Raw genomic sequence first — 15,476 nt, forward strand, 5'->3', positions numbered from 1 at the left:
AATATACGGTAAATATCAGTATAAATATTAGGATAAATTCTCACTAAAATCCTGATGCGTCTTCATGAGGACTTTAAAAATAAATTATTTGCAAAGTGATGTGTCAGTGTTGGAGAACTGAACTTAAGAGTGATAAAATGAGAAACTTAGAGAAGCCAAAATGGACAGATTTACTCATCCCTAGGAAAGTAGGAATAAAATGGAGGGAGGGAAAGAACATACTGAAGATCCCCCAGTCAGACAGTAGTGTACAAGTCAAATTGCTATAGTGGGTAGGTGTGCTGTGGTATGTTGCAAAGTCAGTACATGCCAGCACGTGATTTGCATAATGATAAATAGGAATAGTTGCAGAGGCATGCATGGAAACCGGCAACTGTTTTGCATTTCCCCCAAAGGTTCTTCTAAAGACTGGCAACGGTTCCAGTTCAGCTCTTTCCACCCCTTTCCCCTGCATCTCTTCCCACTGTCCTGGAGATCAACAGAGGACTCTGTACTGAACATGACATTCTCTCTTAGAATGTCTTTGGCAAAGGACAGGTGACTCAATCCAAAGCTGTAGCAAGATCTGCCTGTACTTGACGGTTGCAGTGCTCGCCAGAAATGTCCAGCTCTGCTTGGGGACTTATAACCAGTATGGCCAAATGGCTGTTTTCCTGCCTGGTTCTGCTTTGGGTTGCAGGCCACACTAGGGAAGCTCCAGGCAAAAAACTCTCCCAAACTGGAATGAGATGGGATTCCTAACGGAGATTTGTGATTGGATCATATGGCCAAACCAGGGGAGGTACCCAAGCAGGAGTGTGGGCTGGCTCAGAGGAACACAGCTGCCTCCTGCCAGCCTGGTGTAGAAGCTGCAGTCAGGGTGGAGGAGCTGGATGCAAGACCTGTGGTGTGACGTTATGTTGTAATCCTGTGTGGCGTACCTGTTCTGCCCTCATTTCAACTGCATGGCAGCTTCTTGTTCCTGGCATTGCACAAACGCTCCTGGCTGCTGTGCAAGGGAAGCTGCCCTATATTGAGTAATACTCTTGGTGTTCTACCCCAGTATTATATCCTCCAACTGGCAGTTACTTTCTGGGGTTTCAGACAAAGGTCTTTCCCATCACCTTCTTCTTGATTCCTTTAAGCAGAGATGTTGGGGATTGTTCCCAGGACCTCCTGCATATGCTGTCCCACTGAGCTATGGCCCTTCCTCTGTGTAACCATGATAGTCCTACAGGTCCACACAATTTGTCATTGGGTGGGTTCATAATGGGTATCACATGGGTGGGGGGAATAGATTTACACAAGATGCCCATCCTCAGAAACTCCTGCCCCTCCAATGCAGAGATGTGGGGCTTGTGACCCTCCATATGTTGGACTCCAGCTTCCATCATCCCTGACCATCAGTCATGCTGGCTGGGGCTGATGGGAGTTGGAGTCCAACAAAATCTGATGGGCCAAAATTTTCCCATCTCTGCTCTACTAGCTGCATAGAAGAGAGGCTTAGTGGCCTTAGTGCCTGCTTACTTGGATGTAAGTCCATCTGTGCTCAGTGGGGTTTTCTCCCTAGTAAGTGTGTTTCGTGTTGCAGTCTGTGTGGGCATGTTTCTTTCCTTACCTACCACTGTGGTACTACAGCAATAGGCAAAGCTACAGCTGACAGAATTCTTGTAACTCTTGAAAGTTACAGAATGTAGACCATATATCCACAGAACTGCTTCTCTTGAGTCCTTACAGCCCTTTCTGACCCTAGTCGCTATGTGTTTTTTGCTCCATCCCCATCTTCTCGGCTTCTTCAGCTCCATGTTTCCATCACCCACATTTCCCCAGGACCTACGTCTCCTTATATTGGTGTGTGTATTCCCAAGTGATGAGAAGCCTCAAGGGCAGCAGAAAGAATTCTGGCTTGGTTTCCTTTGGAGGACAGAGAGCACTGAAAACTTGCAGCATTTTTATAATTTTGCATTATTTACAAATATACAAGCAGAACATAAGTGGAGGCAAAGGGCATGCAGTCCTACAAAGGCGGCAGATTTGCTACTCCACATTAGATCCCCTGAGAAAGGACCTGCAACCTCAAGGGGCTCCCAGCCTTCTGCTAATTCACAGCTCGCTCGCTCTCTCCTCTTTTCCTTGCTGTTCCAAACTGCTGTTTCATGTTTTTGCTCTTCCAGACAATTGGTTTGTTCGGCAATCACCCTGATTTGCTTGCACAAGGCTTCTGCACAAAGCATGGGATCCCAAACTTTTTTCATCGCAGATCACTTGAACATTGTGGAGGGTCTTCATAAACAACTTAATATTTTTCTGCCTATTGTAGCAGTTGTAATGTTACACAATATGCACTTATTGGAAATGAAGAAGGGTTTGCTGGTATAAACAGTACTAAAAGCGGGCTCACGTATGACCCCTCAATAGTATTGTGAACACAAATCGTCATGAATGCACAATAAAAAGGACATCTAGAGGGGCACTGTATGTCTTCCCATTAAAAATTTGTTCATCCAAAATTTGCCAATGCTTTTCCGCATCATTTTCCAAACCACAAAAAGTCTAACAGGGCACCTTAGTTGTGCCAACCTAAAATTCCAGGGATGCACTTCAATCCCTTTGCAAAATACTGATACTCTGGAGGTGCGCACACACGTACCTGGTTACAATAATTCAGTTTCTCCTTTATTTATTTATTTTGCATAGCTGTTTTGAGTTTAGCAAGTGAAGAAACTATTTAAACACATTTAAAAGGCCATAGAATGTTAACCAGTCAAAGGTCTGGTTATAGAGAAAGGTTTTCTCCTGGTGCCTAAAGTTATGCAATGAAGGCACCAGGTGAGCCTCCCGTGGGAAAGCATTCCACAAATAGGAAGCCACCACAGAAAAGGCCCATTCTCATCTTGTCACCCTCTGGACTCCCTCTTGTGGAGGAGGGCACCAGCAGCAGAGCGTGTCTCCCCGCTGCCCAGGGTGGATGTGAGTGTGTGCCTGCCCTGGGGGTGGGGTGATTGGCAGAGGTCAAAAGGAGCCCACTGTGCCCTCCCAGCCCCTGCTACTGCTGGAGTGGCACCAGCTCTCCCCGAGCGGCCTTGCAAGGCTTGGATCTGGGGAGGGTGGCGTAAGAAGAGTGCAACAGCCACGCACCCCTCACCAGTGAAGGTAAGGCTGGGATTGAAGGCTGCATGGCTGCCCCATCCCCACACTGCCCTCCCCAGCAGCCTTGGAAGGCTGGAATCCGGGGAGGGTGGCTCCCCCCACGCAGCGGGGAGCCCAGCCAGCCAACAGCACTTGGCAGGCATGAAGCAGACGCCCCCATGTCCGTACCCCCAGCGCAGCCTGGCCTGGTGCATCTCTTTGTGAGCGTTGGTTCCTCCAATGCTGGGAGAGTCTCTTCCAACTCTAGAATCCTATGATTTGGGTGATGAAGATGACAAGCCTGCCAGCTTTCTAAGATGAGAAAGCAAATAATTTTGAAGGAACATAAGCTGCCTTATACTGAGTGCATCTCCCTCCGTATTGTAAACTCTGACTAGCAGTGGCTCTCCAAGGTTTCAGACGAGACAATTCCCAGTCCTATCTGGAGATGCCGGCGATTGAACCTGGGACTTTCTACCACTGACCTCGGTCCCTTTCCCCAAAGGAGATGAATGCAAAAGATTCACTGTGGCAAGGAGAAAATCCTTCAGATAACTTTGTCCCAAGCCGTCTTGGCCTTTGTAGATAATAACTATATTCATATTGGAAATGAACCAGGAAACAGCGCAAAACGTGTTAACAGCTTAAACCAATAGTGATGTTGGTACCATACTAAAGAGACAGGCAGGAGTGTGTGAGAGAAGGACCATAGCATCTGCTTTGCATGCAGAAGTTCACGCCCTGACATCTCTAGGTCAGGCCAAGCATCTCCACAGTCTAAAACTCTGGAAAGCCACTGATAGCCAATATAGACGATGAGTTAGATGGACCAGTTGTCTGCTTCTGTATAGGACAGCTTCCTACATTCCTTGGCTATTGCTAGGCCCATAAACACATTCCAGGGTTACCCACAACATCTCGCTCCCTAGTATTATGGCACCTATGTTGTAAGGGCCAAACTGGATAGTACATGAGATGTGTCTATTGTTGTTTTGTAGCAGCAAGGTGCCTCAGTCAGGATCAAGACTGTGGTGTGCAGGGGTTAAGTTTCTCTTGGCAGTAAGCAACACATGAAGCATTTGTAGCCTAAACTGTTGTTGTTCAGGAGAAAAGACTGCATATCTACAAAAGTAAGTATCCCAAATATACACTCTTGACCTCTGTGCCAGGGAAACAGGACAGTACATAAGCCTTGAACCCAGCACAGAAAAGGTATAATGTTTTTTTTAAAAAAAATAATATTTATTAGAGTTTCAGACAAATCACAAAAATAAAAAATAAAAAATATCAAAGCAAAACAAAAAAGAATAGAAAATACAAAATACAAAGAAATAAAGCCAATTAAAAACAAATCAATCCTTCCATATCTTATCTTTCATTTGCTTGTTTCCCAGACCTCCTCACACCTCCCTTTTTTGTATTCTAGTTCAATAGTTGTTTCAGCAAATCCTTACCATTTTTTCCTTTATCTTAATAGTTTATCTTAATATATTGTAACTTTACATTCTCACCTGTTAACAATCCATTTTTACATACCCCTTAATAACATTACTGCTAAAACCACATAACTTCATTCCAACATCCTTCTAACATTCCTTAATTTTACAATATTTCTGTAAATAATCTTTAAATTTCTTCCAATCTTCTTCTACCGACTCTTCTCCCTGGTCTCGGATTCTGCCAGTCATTTCCGCCAGTTCCATATAGTCCATCAGCTTCATCTGCCACTCCTCCCGGGTGGGTAGATCTTGTGTCTTCCAATACTTTGCGATGAGTATTCTTGCTGCTGTTATTGCATACATAAAGAAAGTTCTATCCTTCTTTGGCACCAATTGGCCGACCATGCCCAGGAGAAAGGCCTCTGGTTTCTTCAAGAAGGTATATTTAAATACCTTTTTCATTTCATTATAGATCATCTCCCAGAAAGCCTTAATCCTCGGGCACGTCCACCAAAGGTGAAAGAATGTACCTTCATTTTCTTTACATTTCCAACACTTATTATCGGGCAAATGATATATCTTTGCAAGCTTGACTGGTGTCATGTACCACCTGTATATCATTTTCATAATATTTTCTCTTAAGGCATTACATGCCGTAAATTTCATACCTCTGGTCCATAACTGTTCCCAGTCAGCCAGCATAATGTTATGTCCAACATCTTGTGCCCATTTAATTATAGCAGATTTCACCGTTTCATCCTGAGTGTTCCATTTCAACAGCAAGTTATACATTCTTGATAAAATCTTAGTTTTGGGATCTAACAGTTCTGTTTCCAGTTTTGATTTTTCCACCTAGAAGCCAATTTTCTTGTCCAAATTGTAAGCCTCCTTTATTTGATAATAATGAAGCCAATCTCGCACTTTGTCTTTTAGTTGCTCAAAGCTCTGCAATTTCAATTTGTCTCCTTCTTGTTCCAAAATTTCCCAATATTTCAGCCATTTGGCCTCCATATTGAGCTTTTTCTGAGCCTTCGCTTCCATAGGTGACAACCACCTTGCGGTTTTATTTTCAAGTAGATCTTTATATCTTATCCAGACATTAAACAGTGCTTTCCTGATAATATGGTTTTTAAATGCTTTATGTGCTTTGACCTTATCATACCACAGATATGCATGCCACCCAAATACATTATTGAAACCTTCTAAATCCAAAATGTCTGAGTTCTCAAGAAGCAGCTATTCTTTCAGCCAGCAAAATGCGGCTGATTCATAGTAAAGTTTGAGGTCTGGCAGGGCAAATCCACCTCTTTCTTTTACATTTTAAATTTTATTCTGGGCTTCTTGCCCTGCCAGACAAATCTAGAAATATCTCTCTGCCACTTCTTGAAACAGTCCATTTTATCCAAAATTTGCAATGATTGAAACAAAAATAGCATTCTTGGCAATGCATTCATTTTTATAGCAGCAATACGGCCTAGCAAAGAAAGCTTCAAGTTTGACCATATTTCTAAATCCTTTTTCACTTCTGACCAGCATTTTTCATAATTATCTTTAAATAAGTTCACATTCTTAGCAGTCATATTAACCCCCAGGTATTTTACTTTCTTGACCAACGTTAAACCTGTCTCCTTCTGAAACCTCTCTTTCTCAATCGCTGTTAGATTTTTCTCTAAAACCTTAGTTTTAAACTTATTCAACTTGAATCCTGCAACCTGACCAAATTCTTGAATCAGTTCAAGTACCCTTTTAGTACTAGATTCTGGCTCCTGTAATGTCAATACTAGATCGTCTGCAAATGCTTTCAATTTGTACTGTTTAGCTCCGACTTGTATACCTTTGACCAATTGGTCCCTTCTGATCATATTTAGGAGAACCTCCAGGACCGAAATAAAGAGCAGTGGGGAAATTGGGCAACCTTGTCGTGACCCTTTCTCTATCTTAAATTCCACCGTCACCACATTATTAACAATTAGTTTAGCCTTTTGTTCTGAATAAATTGCACCTATACCATTTCCAAAACCTTGACCAACCCCCATCCCCTGGAGATTCTTCTTCATAAAACTCCAAGAAATATTGTCAAAGGCTTTCTCCGCGTCCACAAATATCAAAACTGCTTTGGTGTTAATATTCACTTGTAGTTTTTCTAAGATATTAATTATATTCCTCGTATTGCCAGACAAGTGTCTAGTTTTGACATTACAGGAGCCAGAATCTAGTACTAAAAGGGTACTTGAACTGATTCAAGAATTTGCAAGTGCTAAGGCTTCTTCAGATGACATACCTTTTGACTTGGGTTGTGTAGATGCAACCGCAGATGAGGCAGAAGGACCAGATGTTGATGGTCTTCGCTGCTGCCAGGATTTCCCAGACCTCGTTATTTTCTCTTGGAGTAGATCTGTTTTTTCTTTTCCATCTGCCATAACACTTCAGCCCAAGGTCAGTCCCACGGCCACAATTTGTTTTGAAGTGGAAAATTCCCCTGGCCTGATTGTTGCAACCAATTCAGAAACTTCCTCTAGGGGGACACAGTAACCGTCTATACTTATTGTTAAAAAGTAGCACTTTTTAAGTCCCCACTTCACCATGTAAAAAGAAACAGTCTCAATTTCAGTTACTTTTTTTCTACAGTCAGAAGGAGACAACCCAATAGAATGTATCTTCCTTGCAGCTAACTGTCAAAAAGCGCTTCTCACAATACAACAGTCTTATTGTTCTTTGGCAGCCCATTCCCAGGTTTTGAGTAGTAGATTTTTTTTTCCTTCCCTCTCTCTTGCAGGCAAATAAAGTCTAAACCTCTCCCCCCTCTTCTCCTGCAACCGAGGGGGGAATCGCTTATTTTGGTGTTGGAAATTTAGTCCTTTCTGATCAACTTCCAAAGCTTTAACTTGCAACTTCTTTGCTTTAATCCAATTACAAAAAGCAGAAGGCGGACTTCCTGTTTATACCTTCCCGCTTCGGTGCCAAATCAGTCCTTTTTTTCTTCCCTTTTTCAATTTATCCTACTCACGGGTAGTTGTTTTACAGTCAAATTGTCACAGGAAAAAGTCAGCGCTCTCCGGTAACGGCTGTGCGGCTTCGCTCCGAGGAAGAAGCAGTTAACTCTCAGCACCGCGCCACTCACCCCACTCGCTCTGGAGCCCGTAGTCAGGTTCCCTTGCGAATTGGGGGGGGCGCTAAAGGTGCCCGCCGAGTCCCACGTTCACAGGCTTCACCAGCCTGTGATTTTTAAAGGGTCCCCGCTTCGCCGTAGCGGTACAGACCCAATTCCCACGGAGCTAGTCCCTCCGAATCAGAGGGAGTCCGCCATTACCAATGGCGCTTAACCCGGAAGTCCAGAAAAGGTATAATGCAGCCTTCCCTAACATGGCACTCTCCAGATGTTTTGACACAGCTGTACTGGCTGAGGCTGATGAGACTTGTAGTCCAAAATATCTGGAGGGCTTCAAGTTGAGGAGGGCTGGTGTAATGAATTTCAATTATCTTATGGCTCTGAGTATCTCTGTACATCTACACTAAAAGCATGTTCATTTGTATCTAATGCTAGTCTTATTCAGGCCCACTGAAATTAATTAACCTCCCTGATTCAGGTCCATTAATTTCAGTGGGTCTACTCTGAGTAGGATTAGCATTGGATGCAATTCACTGATTGTGTCTTCCCTCGAAGAGTCCTGGAAATTATAGTTTGGAAAGGATGTGCTAGATATTCCTAGCCCTCCTGGTAGCATCAGAGCAGGACTTTAGGACGGAGGTCCAGGACTCCACTCTTGTTCCCCTTCTATTTGCCAGGAGGTGATGGGCCCAGTGGCCATGATCTTCGTTTTTTTGATGTTGAGCTTAAGACCATATTTTGCGCTCTCCTCTTTCACCCTCATTAAAAGGTTCTTTAGTTCCTCCTCACTTTCTGCCATCAAGGTTGTGTCATCTGCATATCTGAGGTTGTTGATATTTCTTCCCGCAATCTTCATTCCGGCTTGGGATTCATCCAGTCCAGCCTTTCGCATGATGAATTCTGCATATAAGTTAAATAAGCAGGGAGACAATATACAGCCTTGCCGTACTCCTTTCCCAATTTTGAACCAATCAGTTGTTCCATATCCAGTTCTAACTGTAGCTTCTTGTCCCACATAGAGATTTCTCAGGAGACAGATGAGGTGATCTGGCACTCCCATTTCTTTAAGAACTTGCCATAGTTTGCTGTGGTTGACACAGTCAAAGGCTTTTGCATAGTCAATGAAGCAGAAGTAGATGTCTTTCTGGAACTCTCTAGCTTTCTCCATAATCCAGTGCATGTTTGCAATTTGGTCTCTGGTTCCTCTGCCCCTTCGAAATCCAGCTTGCACTTCTGGGAGTTCTCGGTCCACATACTGCTTGAGCCTGCCTTGTAGAATTTTAAGCATAACCTTGCTAGTGTGTGAAATGAGTGCAATTGTGCAGTAGTTGGAGCATTCTTTGGCACTGCCCTTCTTTGGGATTGGGATGTAGACTGATCTTCTCCAATCCTCTGGCCACTGCTGAGTTTTCCAAATTTGCTGGCATATTGAGTGTAGCACCTTAACAGCATCATCGTTTAAAATTTTAAATAGTTCAGCTGGAATACCATCACTTCCACTGGCCTTGTTATTAGCAGTGCTTTCTAAGGCCCATTTTACTTCACTCTCCAGGATGTCTGGCTCAAGGTCAGCAACCACACTACCTGGGATATACGAGACATCCATTTCTTTCTGGTATAGTTCCTCTGCATATTCTTGCCACCTCTTCTTGATGTCTTCTGCTTCTGTTAGGTCCTTACCACTTTGTCCTTTATTATGGTAATCTTTGTACAAAATGTTCCTTTCATATCTCCAATTTTCTTGAACAGATCTCTGGTTTTTCCCATTCTATTGTTTTCCTCTATTTCTTTGCATTGCTCATTTAAGAAGGCCTTCTTGTCTCTCCTTGCTATTTTTGGAAATCTGCATTCAATTTCCTGTTTCTTTCACTATCTCCCTCGCATTTTGCTTGCCTTCTCTTCCCCGCTATTTGTAAGGCCTCGTTGGACAGCCACTTTGCTTTCCTGCATTTCCTTTCCATTGGGATGGTTTTTGTTGCTGCCTCCTGTATAATGTTATGAGCCTCCATCCATAGTTCTTCAGGCATTCTGTCCACCAAATCTAAATCCTTAAATCCCAGAAGGCTGTTGTCAGTCAGTGTAGACACTATGGAGCTAGGTAGGCCAGTGATCCAACTCTGGTTAAGTTATCCCTCTTTAAAAGTAATATTTTATTTCCCCAGGTCATGTGTCCTCTGTTAAACTGGCATTGTGGAGGAGGGTTTCCTAAATAATGGATGGGGGGAGGGGGGAGGATTCTCCTTTATGGAAAAAAATAGGATTAAGCAAATAAGAGAGCCAGGGAAGTATAGCAGTTAAGAATGTTGGGCTAGGACCAGAGACCCAGCTTCAAATCCCCACTCCGCCAAGAAGCTCATTGCATGACCTTGGACCAGGTGTTCTCTCTCAGCCTTGCCTCCCTTGCAAAGTTGTTACAAAGATGAAATGAAAAGCATGTTTACTGCCTTGGACACCTTGGGGGAAATGGAGGAGTATAAATGTAGTAAATAAAATAAATAAGGACTGTGTCATTAGAAAGGTGCCTTTTCCCGAGTCAAACCCTTATTCCATCTAGCTCAGTACTGCCTACACTGGCTGGCAGCAGCTCTCCAGGGATTAAGGCAGAGAGATTCCTAGCCGTACATGCAGATGCCAGGGAGGAAAACTCGGGTGCCTATGACCCTCCCCTTAAGACATAGGAAGCCACATTATGCAAAATCAAACTCTTGGTCCATCTAGCTCAATATTGCCCCCACTGACTGGCAGTGGCTCTTCAGGAGTCTCTCGCAGCCCCACCTGGAGAGGCCAAGGTCTGCCACAGAGCTATGACTCCACCCCCTGCTTTATTTGCAGATTAAATAAATAACTGGAATGTTGGGAATTAGAAAAAAACGAAACACCCAGTTATTCTTAGCCTAGCAGCTGGTCGGGGGGCACTCCAGCCACCCTTAGGCCATTTGCCCCTCTACCCGTCTAACCCAATTCCCCCTTCCCTGCCTGGCTAACTGGGGAGTGGGTTCCGCTCTGCCAAGGGGGGGCACACAGAGGTTGGCCCCCTCTTCCAACAGAGCCAAGCTTGCTCATCTAGTCTTCTCTTGTTTCCTCACCTGGCATTGGCCTGGGCTTCTTCCCCTCCCTCTTTGATGCCAGGTTGGTGGGAGGGGGGTGTTTCCCCCAAAGCATTGCCTTTTTAACCCTTCCCTGGCATTCTTGGAAAGGGATGGCCAGGAGTAAAGGTCCCTTTTTGCTCTGAGAAGGCAGAGAAAGAGAGGCAGAGGGGGGAAGATGGGGGGGGGGAGACTCACATAGGTCATCAAGGCAACCCTCCCACCTACATGGCCCACACCCAACCTAACCTATGACAAGCACCTTTTCATTGTTGCAGATAAACTACCTTCTCCATTCCCATGTTCTCTGACAAACAGGCACAATCCTAACTCTTGTCTCTTCAGAAGTTAGTCCTGTGGATGAGGATTGTAGACTATGGGTTGCAGCTCATACAAATCCTGCTCAGAATAAACCCATTGAAGTTAATGGGCATGCTTAATTTAGGCCCATTAATTTCAGTGGGTCTGTTCTGACTGGAATTTGGCTGGATACAACCCTAGGGCTGCTGCACTCCTAACCCCCCTATCCTGGGAATAAACCCGGCTGAATGAAATGTGGTTTACTTCTGCACAGATGTGGTTGGAATCTCCCTATAAGGCTGGCTTCAGTCTAATATCACCGTGTTAAATATCCCATTGATTGCACTCAGCGGGTTTTAGACAATGTTAGTCTTACACAGAGTGCAGCCATGGAAAATGATAGCCATGGTAACTAAGGCCCCTTAGTAAGTTTACTCTGTGTAGGACTTGGCTAGCTACATCTCAGTGGGACTTACTTAGTATGGGGTGGGCTTGCATTTCACTCTATGTCAATTAGACATATAGGTAACTCAGCTTGACAACTGTCACTCAAAAGGGGCATCTGGGTATCCGCAAGATTTTTTTTCATTGTGTGGGGAGCAGGTTAATTTCTCACCCCCCCCCCTTTTAAGAAGAATTGTGCTTGCATATTTTGCATTCTACAAATGCTAAAAACATTTATTTTTTAAGATGGGGGGGTCTGTAAATTATGGTTCATGGGTGGGTGGGTGCCCTCCTTGCACCCCATGGATGCCCATGGCCACATTACCCCGCGCGCGCCCCCACACGTGCCAAGCAAGACAGCAGCAAAAGGAGGAAATGGGCCCCTTTTGGGGTTTCTGTTTGCAAATTCATGAACTGGAGACCTTCCTTTCTGCACCATTTATTCCAGTTCCATGCCTCACGCTTGTTTCAAATTTGGAGGCGGTTCAGGAGCAACAGAATCCGAAGCGTCTGACTGCACCCCACATAGCTGGGTGGTGGTGTGGGGGGGTTGGGGGATGGGGGAGGAGAAGTAGGATTTCACTCATCGTTTTTTGACAAATCAAGGCTGCAATTCTAACCCCACTTCCCCATTGGATACAATACGGCTTACTTCTGAGTAGGCACTGTTCGCATTGCCCTACGCCGGGATGAGGGGTGACCCTGGCGCTGCAGAGCGGAACGGGGTGCTGGCGCCTCCGAGGGGCGCAGGAGGCGCGCAGGCAGCAAGCCCCCGCTCGGCCTGGCTTCCCTCCCCGGACTTTCTTCCTGGCACCCTCCACGGCTTGGCGCCCTGGTCCACCACGCCAAATGATAAAGACGCCCCTGCTCCCTGGGCAGCTGGGCGAGGAGTGTAGGCTTCTCTGGGGGCGCAGAGAGCGTTCCTTGCCAAGACCTCTGCAACTGTGTACGCATCTCTCACCTAAAATACAGCCAGGTCATTCTTTTTCTCAATTTGAAGCTGGTTTGGGGGGAAATGCCTCATAAAGCAGTATTCCATGACTGCATAGCTACAGGATATGGATTTTGGTTAAAGTCATGTGTGACCACTTTCGAAACCACTGGTGAGAGTACACTGAATGCAGAGTAAACGGGAGTGTGTACACATCCCGTAGTTCACTGCAAAGACGGGGATTCTTTGTGAGAGTGAATGAGTGCTGAGGCAGTGAGGCAACATCTGTCTGTATTGATCCTTGAAATCATTGTGATCCTTAAACCACCTTCTTTGGAATAGTCTTTTTTATTTGCATTATACTGCCAGGGTCTGACGATCTGAAGGGAAAGAACTGCCAGCTTCACTCAGTTTGTCCAGCCTGGCTGCAAGCCCATGCTTAACCGATTAAGAGAAAAGCAATGGATTTGTCTTGACATGTGTTGGGTCTTGGGTAAAAGCTGGGTTGGCTTCCTAAGGGGAAGCCTCTCCTAATAATAAATCAAGTTTAAAATGGGAAGGTGTCTTCACAATTAGCTGTGAAGAGACAACAAGCTTTTGTGCTCCATCCAACAATATTGCTCACTTTGCTGCTGGAGAGGTACAGAGCTGTTGAAATACAGCCACCAGCAGCTGGAACAGCTTGCCACAAAACAACAGATGTGGGGGATTTTAGGCAAGGCTCTTTCTTTGCCTATGAGAAGGTAGGTACAGGGGTTTAATAGAGGCCGCAGCAGTGATGGCGGCAGAAATGACCTAGCATAAGGCCTTTATTCTATGAAAGTTATGGAATGCTCCTAGAGTGGTTATGTTCTCTACAGGGAACAGGCCTTTTTGAAGATGCCCTCTATTTGAAGGGCTGGCAGGTCCAAGTCCAGTATACAGAATCCTTAAAGTCAGGGGTGGAGGGAACAGAGTCAAGTTTCCTGAAGTTGCAAGGAAGTATGAAATAACATTATTTCCTATTTTTGAAAATGTACCTTAAGTCAGACAATAAATAAAATAAAATAAAATGTCCAATTTGACATTTAATAACCTTTCAGCATTTACTGGGTCTGTTGTACATAAAACAATATCATCAGCATAAAGTCCCAGAATGTGTTCCCTTTCATTGATAGTTACATGCTTTCCTGCCAGAGTTTGGCATAATCTCATTGCCAGGGATTCTATAATTAAAGCAAATAACTAAGGTGATAATGGGCAACCATGTTTTGTCTCATGGCTGGGACAACATTTTTGTGAATCCTTATTATTTATCCTAATTGTAGCAAATGCAGTATCATAAATATTTCCCAATAATCTAACAATTTTAGTGCCAAAGCCAATTTTTTTTATCACTCTGATTAAATACTTTGGTTCCAAGCAGTGAAATGCTTTAAATATATCTAATGATAAGCACTCGAGTGGTGAGGGAGTCTGTTTACTATGGTATGTTATGTATAACTATTTCCTGCTTGGGCCTGTGATTTTAAGCCCCAGGTGAATATATTTCCTGATAAATTTTCATTTTATTAACCACCACTGTTGTCAGAATTTTGTAATCTATGTTGAGTAAAGAAATTGGGCAATTAGATTCCACTAATAAGGGGTTATAAACTTTGGGAAGTAATAGAATTCTTTATTGTTTTCAGGTTGGTGGCAATGAGTCTCCAGCCAAGGTATCATTGGTATCATTGTACAGTTTAGTCATTCACAGGACCATTAAGTCTTTAAATATTTTATAAAATAATGTAGAAAATCCATTAGGACCTGGAGATTTCCCCATCTTTAGATTTTTAATTACCTTTTTTATTTCTTCTATAATTGCCCCTTCCATAAGTTTTGCCTCTGCTTCCTTTACAGTTGGTATTTTTGTTGTGCTTATAATTTTTTGTATTATTTCTGAAGGTTTTTTTTTGAGGAGTCCAAGGAGGAGAAAAATTATTTAAACTCTTCACAAATTTGTTTTGTAGAAAATACTTTTTCTCCTGAAGGTCAGTATTCTTAGGTTCTTTTTAGTTTCCCCCTCTGTAGGCGTAACACTATGAATTAAGTTGTGCTTTCAGCATACTGTCTTGCGTATCAATTAATTGTTTATTATGGTTGAACCAACCAACCAACAAAGTGCAAAATACAAATCATAGCTTCAGTAGAACCAATTATTAAACAATAAAAAGTTAGTAACTAACTATCTTAGCAGGTTTAAAAGCTATGACAACGTTCAAATATTTTGCCCTCTATTTGCTAATAGATTTATTAGACCCCTCAAGGAAGATACTTAAAAGGGTCTGCATAGACCTGGAATCCTCCTTGTAAGAGGATAATTTATAAGTTCTCTAGTCCTTTGAAACAGTCACTCATTTGTTTTTCTATTTTAGTCATTATCAAACTTTTTAATGTTAGAAGTACAGGATTTGTCCTTGAAAGGAACTCTAGCAAATCTAGGCTATACTGTCCTGGATAGATGTTAATAAGACAGAGATGCCTTTAAATTTCTTTTCCTCACACAGCAGCAGAGAAAGATTGGCTTGAAAGGGAGGACTTGTAAGGAAGATGTCTGGAGGCAAAAGAATTGGTTGCCAGGTAGAATGAGTAGGAAGGGCTTCTGCTGCCAAAGCGTGAGCCAGAGTTGCTCTGCAGTTTGGGCGGGTGTATGTGTGTGGATGTACTTCATTTTCCACTTACTCTTGCTTCACACTTAGAAATGTGAATGTGGGGAGGGGGAAGGAAAAATAGAGGGACTGGGGAGACTTTTACACATATTTTTCTGGGGGTTCTGGGGGCATTTACATCTCTAGCTAGGATTAAGGATTTGGATAAAATGAGAAACCATAGTTATAGTAAGACAAGATTAATTAGCCAACCATAAACCATGCTTTCACACTATGAATATACCATCGTTAGTTACCTGGAATAAGTTTGAATGTTCATACAAACCCTAATTAGCATTAAAAGCCATATCTTAGTGCTGTGTGTGAACATTGCCTATGTCTTTCTTCCTGACCCTAACTGTAGTACTTTCTATTGTTTCTTTTTATACA

The sequence above is a fragment of the Podarcis filfolensis genome, assembly GCF_964270895.1.
Source record: "Podarcis filfolensis genome assembly, chromosome: 15".
Taxonomy (NCBI): Eukaryota; Metazoa; Chordata; class Lepidosauria; order Squamata; family Lacertidae; genus Podarcis; species Podarcis filfolensis.